At 44.4% G+C, this 15,349-nt stretch overlaps 1 pseudogene; it reads left to right on the forward strand.

The window, feature by feature from the left end:
* The first annotated feature begins 14,878 nt into the window (after positions 1-14,878).
* On the forward strand, positions 14,879-15,058 carry LOC142573426 (U2 spliceosomal RNA; annotated as a pseudogene).
* Positions 15,059-15,349: the final 291 nt, after the last annotated feature.

Consider the following 15,349-nt stretch of genomic DNA (forward strand, 5'->3'; position numbering starts at 1 on the left):
CTGACACATGATCAAAGGGTAGCGAACAAACTGCATAAGGCGAAATAAAACAGACAACATGATGCAGAACTATTCTCATCGTTTTGGTTCTATCGTCCTGTTAGGTTTCCATCAGTCCTCATGCTAATCTGATATTGTTTCCGTTCGACAATGTAAGCATCACGCAAGGGAGTAACTGCACTCAAAGAAGGTCTTTCATTACCAAATAATATTTATCACTGTAAATTTGCAGCCAGTATGCTATCTTGACATGCACTGCAACGTGCACTTGTGTGTGTCGTTGTACAAATATTATGCCTCTTAACATTCACTTACTTTACAGCACCTTCAGCTAGGCAATCTTTGGCCGCACATACAAAGTGAAAATTCTCAAAGCAGGGCCGGAATGTTTACTCCGCTATGGGAGGGCGGCTGCGCGAAATATTCCTTTTCACTTTTTTGTCTTTTACTCTCATAAATAATACGACAAGGAAGCTTTGCTGCACATTTTTTTAAAGAATAGGTCACAATGAAATGGGTACTTATGTCAGAATCTTATGTGACATGGTATGAAGCGTTGGTGTAATGCCTAAGTTATTTTATTTTACGCATCATGACATTGCCAAGTAACGCAATGTAATCAGTGCTATATTCGGCCTATTTCACACTTCAATGCAACTGTCAACTTATTGTAGTCTTAATGCCCACATATATTTTCTATGCGAGCACTAGAAGAAGCACATACTTGACTATGCTACTTGGCTAACATTGTAGAGCTCTCCACTTTTTTTCCTCTGTTGTTTCTGCTTCATGTGAAGAGACACTACGAAGACATAAGCTGGGTCGAAAAGCATCTGCAGAAAACGATGCAAAAAAAAAGAAGCATACCTAACTTCCACAGTGACAGAAAGGTGAAAATATATATTCTAGGTTCCCAGGCTTTGAAAGATATCCTGGTCTACTAACTTGGAGAACCTTTACTGAAGCAGAGTGGTGTAGAAGGGTACATAATTGGGATAGCATCTCATTGACATAGTGCGTAGGGGAGGCGTTCTGTTTTTCATAATATATGGCTTACAATTTATTGAGAATGTCCGACAAGACTCTCGGTGACTCAAGAAGGTATCAAATAAATTTCGAACTTACTTCATTTTACCTTTTAGTATTGTCTGCGCTAACAGAAAATTTTCACCACTGTGAGAGTGAGATTGATTCTGAATAAATTATCGGAGCTTGAGAGAAAATTAAATGATCTCATTTGGTGAATTAGACAGCAGCCATAATTTGCATACATAAAGCATTGCTTTAAATGCAACTATGGCGGCATGCATTGAAGATTGCCTACACGGAGCGATTACCGGCGGCGACATTGTAAATAGTTTAAGTAAAGTTAGTGAGAGATTAATTGGCAGTAGCGTAGGACCCATGAAAGAGCTTTGGACTTGATGCTCTCAATGAGTCTTAGGCAGCTCGTATAATTTAATCTCACCAGCTGCAATTCCTCAGTTGCATTCTTTCTGACACAGTCTTTCAAGAGCAGCCACAGATCTTTTTCAATAACACTTATAGCTAAGCGGCTATCACTACTATGCAAACAGAGTAACAGACTGACAAAATAAAGAAATAATGGGAGCTCGACCCGCCATCGTACATCGGGCACAAAAACTCACTCCAGCTTTGGAGTGCTTTTCTGGACTTTTTCAGGGAAAAAGAAGGGCCTGGCAGCCTTTTTGCCGAGCCGACCTCGGGACCACTCCACCTCGTGGAAGAAGAGAGCCCCGGTCGTCCTCCCCCTTTCGCATAGAGCACCCCTTTTTTGCCAGCAAGGCTTCGCCTAATAAATGCAGAAATAAAGACGTATAAAAAAAGAACGGAAAATGTGAGAATTTCTACCAGACACGCAACTGGTTTGCTAGCTGATGACACCAGAAATGGGAGAATTGGGGGCCCGTGCAACAGGTGTACAGTAATCTTTAGAGATTCACAAGAGTTGCACGTTGGTGTATCGGCCATTTAAATGCCGCAAGAAGCAACTTTCGCATATCCAGCTCTCAGCCATCCAGCCATAGGCGGTAGAGCAATCATGCGTAACCGCGGGAGAGGCTAGTTAGGAATTTCCGCCGTAACAAAGAGTTCAGGGTATGCAGCCGGTACCTATAGAAGCACAGAGATTTACAAAAGTGCTCGAAGGCGCAAATGCGATCACTATCGCGTAATCGTAAAAGCACAACTACCTCAAGAACCAAACGTCGCAACTTGCTGAAAACTATAGGCGTAGTGTGAGGATAGCATAAGGATGACAAGTAGACTAGACGCATATTGAGAGCTCTCATTAAGAATTGTACACTTATCAGGTCTTGAATTATTTCAATGGATTCGCTACCTTAATAGAGGCGTCATGCGATTGTTACGTTTATGTGTTTTCGCTATTAATTTTACCAATAATTAATAAATTCCGCATTCAATAAACAACTTTTTGGCATGCACGTCCGCACTTACTATCTCCGCGTGGATCATCTCCTCAATTGGCATTGAACCGGACACCGGCTGATAAGCAAATGTTTTTCAGAAGAGAACTATTGTGCATAGCAGCCATTTCGTTTTTAAAAACCAAAGAAAAAAATAAAAGAACTGTTACGAGGACTTTCGTTCTTAGGGTCTGCTCGTTGATAGAACCAGAATCTGTACTGTATGGAAATATTGCTTTTTGGAACTTTTATTACAAACGATAACTTCGATGCTCATACCGTTCGCTTTGATGCAGGCGTATAAGTAACTAAGTACAACATCTGAACACCAAGGCGCCATCGAAACATAAAGCTGGAGCGTGGCCACAGCCTTCAGAGGCACGCATTCGAGGACGATATTTTTCCAGACGATCATGCTGTAAACAATGCGCCTCTTTTCTCTCATCCATGCCGAATAACCGCGAATGTCGGATCGTTTCATTGCAAAGTTTTCTGTCCTTCCCCTATGTGGTTACTTCCATTGAGAGGCGAAGTCACGGTGGCTCCCGATTCGGTAAACATACAATGAGTGCTACATGACGTATAAAAGTTCACTGGCAGGCAGTAACGTCCACAAAGTCCCAGAAATTGTGGCACGTAGACGATTTAAAAATAAATGAAATAATGCTCAAAATAAAATATAAAATTAACAGCTGGATTGCGTTGTAGGCGTGTGTTGAGGGACAGCAGTTTCAGGGCTTTGCTCGTTCGAAAAAGCGGCCATTGTGCGAATCAGGGGCGCGCTTAGACGTGAACCAGGGCGGCCACCATGACGCGTGATTTCTTGTTCTCGTTCCTAAAGCGTCCATGCCGCTCGCTTGGTAAGCGAGCAGAGGAAGGATCGGGTTAAATGGGCTGCAGCCGAGACGTGACCAGGAAGGAAGGCGGCTTGTGGGTGCCCCGGGATCGAAAGAGTTCCACATTTTTTTTTCTTCTCGGCATAACTTTTTCCCTGGAACGGAATGGAATATAGAGAGCGAAAGGAGGCTGAATAGATGATGGGTGCCTGAATGACGCTCTGGGGCAAGAGTTGGTTGACGGAAGAAAAGAAGAGATGTGAAAGTGAATCTCAAACATGTTTAGCTTCCGAATTTCCCCACTTGCGAACAACACAACATATGTAGTTCACTGGCTTTACTGCTGTAGTTCACTGGCTTTACTTCCCGTAGCCGCGCCGTCGTTCATATCTTTTAATGCGATGAACTATTGCATTGTTATAAGCTAATGCGGCAAAATTTTCATAATGCGGCAACATTTTTCAGCCAGAACACAGCGCTGCAATAGGAAGCCATGTGGGTACACCAGCAGGGAATGTAACTGCTGAAGCACGGTGATCCTGACCTGGGAGTGAATACCGGGCTTGATATACCATACCATGGCGGTCACTAAGGTGGAAAAAATAGATCATGTAATGTTCCCGAAGCGAAGAGCACACTGAAATGTTGGTGCAGCAGTTATGTTTCTACCCCATATCTGTGAGCTTGGGGTAAATACGCCATTGGCTCTTTCCGGGCTTTGTCGATGCAGTGGAGCCTTAGTGTGCGACGATTGATAACTCTCTACTGCGAAGTTAATGAGATAGTGGGCCAAAATTGTACGTAAAGAATTAGAAGACTTACCAAATGTCATTACCTCAAAATCGACACGCACGCACAATTTTGCGTGCGTACACAACCGCCTAGTTGTGTCTCTTCACCACGGAGTTCTCAAAAAAGGCTCATGAGCAACTGAGCAGATTGGCATAATGACTGGAGTTGGTTGCGCAACGCCGTAAAATGAAGTGTTGAGGTATCTCACAATGCGCCTAACCTGACATACAGCCATTCTAGCAGTATGTACAGATTGTCAGTGCCACTTAATTATTGTGCTTCAGTCTGTGAGCACTCTTTCACTTACTGCTCTCACGAACTACTGGTTGCGCAGCTGGTCGCAGCATGGTATAAGAAAGTCCAATGGAAGTCAATTTCGGCTAAGATTTTGCAAGCTAGGTTTTCTTTTGAGGCATTTCAGACAAAGAGGAGGAGGAGGAAAACATTTATTGAAAAAGAAAGGACAAGCAGGTGTCTTTCTGCTAGTGCGGGGAGGCGCCTTTAGTCCAGGGCTCCTACGACTGTTACTGTATCGTGGACCCACCGCACTAGTTGCTGCTGGTTCCAAGGGTCCGAACTAGTTAGCATGGCATCCCATTGTTCGAATGTGGGGTTGGGTATTTGCGAGGCTGGCAACCACCACCATCACAATCCTTGCTACCGCAACCACCACCACACTTTTGCTGCGTTCCATTGCTATGGTAATAGGACAGTCCTGTTCCTTGGTTTTACACGAGTAGGCAGACCACAAGATGGTGTTTCCCCACGGACGTCCTTTGTCAAACGTCCCTGTTTACTCTTTGGCCATGAGATTTTTTCGCTTTTATAGAAATTTTCAGAAAAGATTTCTTCGCTTATTCGTCCATCCCAACCTCTGCATCTCTCATTCTTCTTTCAGAGAAGCAAAGGCGCCAGTTGCCAAAGTTGAACTCATTGGTCTCTAGACGAGCAACCTTTTGTTCTCCAGGGCGGTTGCCAGCAGGTGTCGCGAGGTTTCCGCCTTAAAGCTGAGGCGATGACGAGTGCGGAGGTGGGCGCAATTCAATTTGCCGCACTCCCGAAGCGTCGCTAGCCCGACCATAGTGCCGGCAGCAGCTGGATGTTTGCATGGTGGCAGACCCGCTAATTGCTTTACGCTCTCTACATCTCGGGCCCCTTGTTCGTAGGTTGGCTTGCCTCGTGCCTATAGTATAGGAGCCTGTCTCCACATTCAGACTGTCCTAAGCGAGCATGATTAAATATTAGCGTTGCGCAAGGAGAAGGCGCGCTTATGCTCACTCGGTTTTTTTCTACCAAAGAATCGGCCTATCACTGCTGCTTCCTCTTTGCAGGAGTAACTATATACACCAAGCTGCGCACGTCATTCATCTTCGTTTAGTTTAGGTTTAGGTTGTTATGTCAACCAGCGACTTGCCTGGTTAACCTCACGGCCTTTCCCTTTTTATCACTCTCTTTTTTTCTTCTTATGCGCCTTCTCTTTGGCTTTAAAAACTCCACCAGGTATGAGGAGAAAACACATATGAGGCGTTTTAGCATAGCTCACATCCCGGCCTTTGGTCTGGCGCTTGCGAAAGTATGAAATACAAGCTACAAGCTTCCCTTGTGCTCCCGCGGAACAAGATAAAAAGTTCTTTGCTTCAAGAGATTAGTCTCGAGGCGCATCTTTTGATGCATTTAAGACCATGTTGTTGTTGCTCTTCAAGACGCGCATTTTGATTACACGTATGTCTGATTTTTTAAAATCCTACTTGAGCAGACTTTCGTTATCAAAAAGCTAAAAGGTTATTCTACAGTCGGAGACTGCACATCTTACGCCATGACCCCTGTTTGTTCTGCAGACCACAGATACTTATAATTATTGCAACAATTCACGTGGAGAATATGTGAATGCAGAGGCAGTTTAACTGTCTGCCCTGTCTGCCCCTCAGGCAACTTTTCTGATCTATGTCATCAACATCATCATCATCCTGGCTACGCCCACTTCAGGGCAAAAGGCCTCTCCCGTACTTCTTCAACTACCCCGGTCATGTGCTAATTGTAGCCATGTTATCCATGCAAACTTCTTAATCTCATCCGTCCACGTAACTTGCTGCCACCCCCTGGTACGCTTCCCTTCTCTTGCAATCCACTCTGTAACGCTTAATGACCATCGGTTATCTTCCTTCCTCATTACATATCCTGCCCTTGCCAATTTCTTTTTCTTGATTTCAACTCAGATGTCATTAACTCGCGTTTGTTCCCTGACCCTATCTGCTCTCTTCTTATCCTCCCCCCCCCCCCCCCCCTTACCGTTCAACCCATCATACTTCTTTCCATAGCCTGTTGCGTCGTCCTCAATTTAAGCCTCCAGGTTTCTGCCACGTAGATGAGTACTGGTAAGAGACAGCTGTTATACACTTTTCTCTTGAAGGATAATGGCAACCTGCTTTTCATTATCTGAGAATGCCTGCCAGACGCACCCCAGCCCATTCTTATTCTTCTAATTGTTTCAGTCTCAAGCTCCGCATCCGTGGTCACTACCAGCCCTAAGTAGATGTATTCCCTTACCACTTCCAGTGCCTCGCTACCTTTTGTAAACTACTGTTCTCTTCCGAGAATGTTGACCATTACTTTAGTTTCCTGCAGATTAATTTATGGACCCACCCTTCTGCTTTGCCTGTCAAGGTCAGTGAGCATGGATTGCAATTGGTCCCTTGAGTTAGTAAGCAAGGCAATATCATCAGTGAATTGCAAGTTACTAAAGTATTCGCCATCAACTCTTATCCGCTATTCTTCCCAATCGAGGTCTCTGAATACATCCTGTGACCACGCTGTGAATAGCATTGCCGAGATCGCATCTCCCTGCCTGACGTCCTTCTTTATTGGTATTTTGTTGCTTTCTTTATGGAGGACTACGGTGGCTGTGGAGCCGCTATAGATATCTTTCAGTATTTTTACGTACGGCTCGTGTATACACCCTGACTCGGCAATGCCTGCATGACTGCTGATGCTTCGACTGAATCAAAGGCTTTCTCGTAATCAATGAAAGCTATATATAAGGGTTGGTTATGTTCCGCACATTTCTCTAGCACCTGATTAATAGTGTGAATATGGTCTATTGTTGAGTAGTCTTTATGAAATCCTGCCTCGTCCTTTGGTTGACAGAAGTCTAAGGTGTTTCTGTTTCTATTTGCGATTACCTTAGTAAATACTTTGTAGGCAACGGACAGTAAGCTGATCGGTCTATAATTTTTTATGTCTTTGGCGTCCCCTTTCTTATTGATTAAGATTATGCTGGCGTTCTTCCAAGGTTGTGGTACAATCGAGGCCATGAGGCATTGCGCATACAGGGTGGCCAGTTTTTTAGAACAATCTGCCCACCATCCTTCAACAAATCTGCTGTTACGTGATCCTCCCCAGCTGCCTTCCCCCTTTGCATAGCTCCCAAGGCTTTCTTACTTCTTCCTGCGTTACTTTTCGGGTGTCAAATTCCTTTAGATTATTCCCTCTTCCGTTATCGTCATGGGTGCCGCTGGTACTGTATAAATCTTTATTGAACTCCTCTATAATCTCTGTGATCTATAAAGCGTCCTTAAATATTGTAAGCGGGATGGGGTCATTTTCTAAAAGGGCACGTCACAATCATACGTTGTCGATCACACACACACACACACACACACACACACACACACACACACACACACACATATATATATATATACATATATATATATATATATATATATATATATATATATATATATATATATATATACACACATATATATATATATATATATATATACAACCGTACGACACACGCACCTGCGCTATCTTTGTGTAGACACTTACTGACCTTAGTATAGTTGGGCAGTACTTTCGTCGATACAAGCAGGCGTGGTCGCGTTTGACAGAGCTCAATCATATATATATATATATATATATATATATATTCTAAGGGTGTTTATTTGCAAAGCTCGTAGCAGCGCAACGTCGACGGGCAGGGCAGTCACAGCTTCCAAGCATGAGCGCCGTTCCTGAGCAGGAGCGCTCGACCCACTAGCGTTTAGAGCCAGTAGCACTGAACCCACTAGCCTCTCTCTTCGCTTATCTCTGGCTTATCTCTGAACACGCTCGAGTTGTGTAATCTCGGCGTTATTGTGTGGGTCACGTATGATCGCGGCGTATTCAAGCTTTACTTTTGTGAAAACGCTGAACTCATACGGGCGCTCATCAGTAGTCATAAGGCCTACAAGTGTGCAATCTCTTCCAGAAATTTTACGCTTCCTCGGTAAAACATTTACATTTTACTGGTTTATCTGTTTGTATTTCTTTATCCTACGTTTCTCTATACTCTCAAAGGCTTAAATTACAAAAGAAACTTCAACTACCTAGCTGTAATCAAAGAATTCGTAGCTGACCGACTCTAGCACACCGCTGCTCTCGAATTCTGCAGCTGCAATGTAATGTGAAGGATGCAAAATGTCCGGGAAAATTGCATATGGAAGATTAGCGTTCAGCACTACCAAAGTTGCGTCTTTATCAAGGTTGAAGAAGTGCACTCGGTGCTTAGATTTACTAGATAATGAAGGAGATTATAAAAATGTGTAGTTGGGGAAGATCGCATCTTTTGATGTCTTAAAAGAACGCTGAAACGTGGTTATCTCTAATGTAACATTTCCTGGCATGAATTTTCACTCAATCGCTTTTTCTCCGTGCTCTAAAGACAAGTACTTAATGAGAGCAATTAAATGCGCAGGATGCTTTCGCATTGACACCTTGCTGTGGACTTCCACCGACTTACAAGTCTATTTCTCTCTTGTCTTAGTCAATTGCAAGATAATCTCGCAATAACATAATTTGGCCGGTGAAGCCCTGTCACAGTACTACTTATTGAAGCATGCCATTATGCGGCTTTAACGTTAGCTGTATGTATTTTACTATACAAAAATTACAACGTTAGCCAAATGACCTTCTTGCATTTTCTTTGCGCGAACTTTCTAGAATGTACAATGTAAACCACAAAAAAGCACTCGCACTCAGCTATACTACCTCTGGGAGGAGGAAAAGCAGGAAGGAAAGGTAGTGAGGTCAACCAGACACACGTCCGGTTTGCTACCCTACAAAGGGGAAGTGGTTTAAGGGAAGAGCTTAAGGGAAGAAAGAAAGGGAGAGGGAGCGAAGGAGCTACTACCATAGTGAATGCGTATGGTTGTCCATAACTTGACACCTGTAATCGGTCGCTGAGGCCAGTCGATTTCATGAAGCGTAGCAGTGCCCGCGTCGTTTTGTAAGCCTGCGACGCCTAGAGCCATTGGTTCGGGAACCTTAGTCTATGAAAATGGTCTGCTATCTAACCGGTTCACACCGTCCAAGGAACGTCGGTTTGATCTCGCAGAGAATAAAAACACGACACGTGCTCGATCGCCTCTTACAGTTGTACAAGTCACAGATCAGTGTATCGGACATTCCAATAAGGAATAAGTATTCTTTCGTAAAAACCACCCATAACCAGAGGTGGCCCAGTAAAGTTGCATCATGGTACGAGAAATTCGAAGAAACCTGCAGATTAAATGTAGGATCCAGCAGGTGGATATGGCAGTGCGAGAAAATCGAAAGTTCCACAATATTGCTGCCTTGGTTTGAGTAAGCAAACGAAGACTCCTCGACGTTTCTGCCGCGATACGGGTATATAAAGTGTCATGGTTTCTTTATAAGCTGACCGGGCGGCATCATTAGCCAGGTCATTTCTGACGATGCCACAGTGCCCCGGAAACCACTAGAAGATGATGTCACGTCCGTTTATGAGGGCTTGATGGAGAACCTCTCTAGTCTTAAACACCAATAGTTCATGGGTCTTGCGTCGTAAGGCTGTCTGCAGCCTCTCAAGGGCTGCCTTAGAGTCGCAAAAGACGACTCACTTTTGAGGTTTGGCTTGTGCGATGTAATTAATACAGCCACGTAGAGCGGCAAGTTCTGTTGCCGTAGAGGTCATTACATGGGGTACTTTTAACGTAATTCTGACTTGTAAGGCAAAAATGATAACAGTGCCTGTAGAGCTGGTAGTTGAGGCAGATCCATCGGTGTAAATGTGTGTTCTTTTGTTCATATATGCCGCGTTCAGTAATGACTGTGTGAACTGACGTAGAGCTACTGTTTAATGACGGGTCTTCTTCCTAATTACCGCAATCGTGAGGCGTGCCTGTGGCTGTCATAGGCACGAGAGGGGTAACCTTGGTCTTGCTGCTAGTGTGAAGCCCGGCGGAAGGTAGCCTTGATGTGTCGCAACAAACTTTGAAAATGTGGCTTGATGTCTTTGTGCTGTCAAAGCAACAATATAGTGACTGGGTACGCGACACACCTGTCGTATGTGTGCTCTAAGGTTGTCAGTCGTTATATACGTTGGAACCAAGTAGTCTCTAGCAATCATTACTGTTGCATGAGTCGAGGCGCATCACGGTACTCCAACAAATGTCTGTAGAGCCTAGCCTTGCAAACTTTCTAGGGTTCAAATATTTGTTCTACATGTGTTCGCCAAAACCAGCAAGCTGTACCGTAAAAAGCCCAGAAATAGTGCTGTGTACCGCGGCAGCATGGACCCTACCGACGTGCTCCAGGTTTTTCCGCAAAGGAACCTCATTACATGTACAATCGAAATTTGTCTCTGCTCCAGGTAAATGCAGTGGGGGCTCCATCATAGGTCCCTGTCAATAATCCCACCTAATAAGGTGTGATACTTTTGGCGTTCGATAGCCTGGCCATTGAGAGAAACACTGTACGGTGCCGTGGGTTTGCACGCAAACGCGATTAACGCGCAATTGTCGATGGAGACGCTAAGGCCTTGTTTGCAGAGGTATGAACAAGCGAGGGTGGCTGCCTGTTGAATTCTTGAGCGCACTTGAAGTCGATTCACCGCAGGAGACTCAATACAAATATCATCAGTGTATATTGATAGGTGAATTGTCTTGCGTAACATTTCAGCAAGGCCAATTATAGTTAAGTTAAAGAGAATACAGCTCAATACTTTGCCCTGTGGGACGCCACCAAGTGTAAAATTGTTGGCAGTCTGGCCATCTTCGATCAGCACAAAAAAGGACCTTCTGTTCAAATAGTCGCGTTTGCACTGAAACATTATGCCACCGATTCCAACAGCCTCCAATGACTTGAGGACCAATTCTAGTGCAACATTATCGTACGCCCCTTTCACGTCAAGAAAGAGCGCAATTGATATTCACTTGAGACGTTTTTGTTGTTGCACGAATATTGCGAGGTCAGTAACATTGTCTATTTATGACACGCCTCGCCGACAACCTGTCATGAAGTCACGGTACACATTGTGGCGTTCAAGGCACCATTCCAGGAGTGTAAGAATTATATTTTCGATTGCCAGCCCTGTGCAGCTTGCCAGGAAAATAGGGTGATATTACGTGAGGTCGAAAGGCGACTTTCCTTGTTTGAGTAGCTGTACCAGCCTACTAATCTTCTATTGCTGAAGAATAATGCCTTCAAGCCATGAGCGGTTCTAATAATTCAACAGCTCTTGCCCAGCCTCTTGTCCAAGATGCGCAACAGCTGCATAGGTGAAGCCTTCTGGTCCTGATGAAGATGAACGTTGAGAAGCAGCCCAACAGGCGTCCAGTTCTTCCATAGTAACTGAAATTTCGATTTCTGGGACGCGAGATGCACAGACGACACTGACGTCCTGGGCCTTGGGGGTAACACACACGCCAGCGATCCGCGCACCAAAAACATTCGTCACCTCAAGTTACGCCTGGTAGGGATGTAGGGCTAAGGCCACGCAAGGAAGCCGCTGTTGCGGAGACGAGCTCAGACCCCGAAGAGTTCTCCAGATGTATGAAAGTGGTTTGCGAGGGTCATGTGATTCACAAAAGGAGTTCCAGCGTTGCTCCTACAATTTGTCCAAGCGGCGCTGGATTTTCTTCTGTGTTCTCTGCGCCATTCTTCGGTCACAACCTCCCTTCGTGTACCAGTATCTCCTTTCAGCTCGTCGTCGAAGTGCGGTTAGCATTTCCAGTTCTACGTGAAATTGGGAGCGGCTCGCTGTCAATCTTAGGAGACATCAGGGTTCTTTCATTGTCTCTGTGATGGTTTGGCTACGGCCTTCTCTGCACGCGTTTTTCACGTGTAGCTTAAATTTTGTCCCGTCGATTCTTTGTACTGCATTAGACAAAGAAGAATTGTTTAGCCACGTCATCCGCAAGTATGTAGGAATGTGGTCATTTCCATGTGTTTCAATGTCTGAAAACTACTGAATTTGCGTGCTCAAGCATACTGATATCAAAGTCAAACCAAGGCAACTCCTGTACTTAAGGCCTCACAGGTATGTACGACTGCGATCATTCATGGCACAAAGTTCGTGATCAGAGACGAAGGACACCAGATTCCTGCCTCTGGAGTTAATTGCCGAGCTACCCTACAGTATGTGGTGGGCGTTGAAATCTCCCGTTATAATCCAAGGACCACTGGTCTGTAATAATACGTCTCGAAGTCTATCTCGTTCAAATCGTCCTGACGGAGGAGAAGGAGGAGTAGATTGTAATGAAGAGAAAGTAGGAGAGCGTGTCTCTAGTCTACTACTCTCCACTGGGGTAAGAGAAAGTGTGGCTATGTAGACACCAATAAGGGTGAATGACACTTGCTTCTTTCTTACACGTAGGTAGACATATTGATTGTTAGCATATTACTCATGAGAGGTATTACTGCACGGTGGGCATGTGTACTATTCGTGCGGTTGTACATGACAGCTTTGCAGCGATCTTCACCCGTCGACGAAAGAAATGGTTCGTATTTGATGTGAGTAAGTACGCTTGGTTCGCAAATAAAGATTATGGGAAACGAACTTGTGAAAGCATATTTACGGAAGGACGAGATGCGGTACCGCAATCCTCTAGTGCTCCACTGTAATATCGAAGATTGTTTGACCTTAGTCCAAAATGACAGTACTGCATGAGCCATGGTGTCTACTCAAGGCTTGCAAATACTGGACTTAGAGCATCCAGTACCTCAAGTGAACTCTGAGCTGACGTTTTTAGCTTGCTGAGGAGCACGCAAATGGCGTTCATCCCTGATCGAAGCATTGTGATCACTTGTTTGTCCTCTTCAGGTAGTTTATCGACGGCAGGTTCAGAATTCAAGGTTGCCTACGCGCACTGAGAATTTTTGGGCGGCTGTGGCTTTCACAACCTTGGCCTAGCTGCATCACCCACAGCCTTGCTTTTTTAAGCATTCTGGTTTCTATCAGCGGCGACCGGTCTTGGCGGCAATAGAGGTGGAGTATCAATGCATGCGACCTACCTCTAAGCAGAATAACAAGGCTTAAGCTGAGACAAGAAAAAAGCACTGTCAAGAAGTGAAAGAATTGCGTTGGTGCCGCTGGAACAGCTGTCTTTTCTGTTTCATAACGCTTGTGACGGGTCGATAAGCAATTTGAGCAACTATTACCGGACGCCTAAGTGCAAGGCAAATACTTGGCAGGTTCAAAGAACCTATCTGATACAGTGGAGCACATTATCTCTAATGTGCACAGGTTTTGAGGTGAATAAAAAATGAATTCAGGCGAAGAAACCCATTATGTACATTGCTCAAATAATGTCAAGTCACGCAATGTACCGGGTAGCTTCAGGTGACGTTGCGTTGTGCCTTTAACATCACTTTCAAATCATCTAAAAAGGAAACAGATGCCGTCGCTTGCTCAACGCACACGTGCAAAGTCGATTCTACAACGATTATCTTGCGAAAGTTAGCGTGTCTAATGAAACGACGACATTGTTTGACGGGCTACTATTAAAAAAAGTTTGTTTGAAGAGAACTTGCGCAAAATTAATAGTACGTGTACAGTGTGATGTGCACTGGTGACTTTGCCGCATATAATTGTGGATTTACCGAAAGTACGTGTTGTATTTTTTATTGTTTAAGGAACGCACGTTAACAAGAACGTGACTCATATCATAGTGGCTGCTAACACTGTTCCCAATTCGACACTGAGTCGACGCATCAAAGCGCGTAGCCAATGAGAGCAGCATAAATGAAAAAGTAAATTTCCGCTACTTCTGCCAGTACGCACAGTAATCGTACCACCCGCTTGATCGTGTATAAACTTGCCGTGCAGGCTCCAGTAAGTTGATTTTGTATCACGTCCCGGCACTTTGTTTATGACGAGGCTGCTATGCAAATCGCGTCTATAGAAGCTCCTTGAACGAGAATAATCAGAAGAGGGGAAAAAGGAAAAAAAAAATGAAGATATAAAATGAATCGTTGACATGAAGATTACGCATACAAGGCAAACGTGTCCGAGTATTTCATGAACAATAATGTCCACAAGGAGCAAAATAAAATCAATTCTACAGACAGTCAGTTTGTTGAAACTTACGTTAATGCACGCTAGCGTCAAGATTATATGGCTATTGTGGACTGAAGAAAATGACTGAAACTGGCGCTTCCTAAGCAAGAATATGTGACGCATATGGTGTTTGCGGGCTGCGTATGCGCAACGCAATGCACCTCAACACAATACGAAAAAGCAAACAGAAAATCATGAGCCATTCTATTCCGTGAAGGTTGATGACCAGCGAAGCTGTTTAGCATACGACACAGAGGTGACACAGAATTATGAACGTAGGTACGAACTCATTTACCGTGATAATTATATACATTCGCGTGGAAGATAGGACCGCCGCCCCGAGAAGCCATAGGAAACTAGACACGCGTGACGTTTAGACGAGATCGCTACGACGGGAGAGCACAGGGAAAGAAATACGCCAGCGCTTGGAACGGGAACAAATAGAGGGCGGGACGAACGAAGACATGGCCGACGCGGGTCAAAATGTAGTATCTATTCTGAGCAGCTGAATACCTGATACGAGTTTTATTTGGACCTAACATATTAAACTTACTTTCGCAAGTTGTCAGAGTGCTTGAAGCTTGCTTCTCCTCCACCGCCGGTCGTCCTGGTATTCCAGAATCTTCGGGATCGGCCCACGGTTTTTTTTTCTGCGGACGTTTATCTGCTGGAAAGTAGCCATATACAGCTTCGCTGTAGAAGAACTTCGATCATTTTTGTCACTATACCCAACAACTAGGGCTCTAGCTTAATTGTGCTGAGACCTGCCATGTTGCCAGCTATTGTTTCTTATTCGCCGTAAATGAATTCTTTTAAATACGTGTGCTGGTATGTAAAATTGTGCGTTCTTAGAGCGATGCATATGTTTTCAATACTACGGTAGTACGCTGGTACAGCCTTTTAGGGTTGCCTGCTATAGAGAAATGTCAAGAAAG

This window comes from Dermacentor variabilis, chromosome 2, assembly GCF_050947875.1.
Source record: "Dermacentor variabilis isolate Ectoservices chromosome 2, ASM5094787v1, whole genome shotgun sequence".
In the NCBI taxonomy this organism is placed as follows: domain Eukaryota; kingdom Metazoa; phylum Arthropoda; class Arachnida; order Ixodida; family Ixodidae; genus Dermacentor; species Dermacentor variabilis.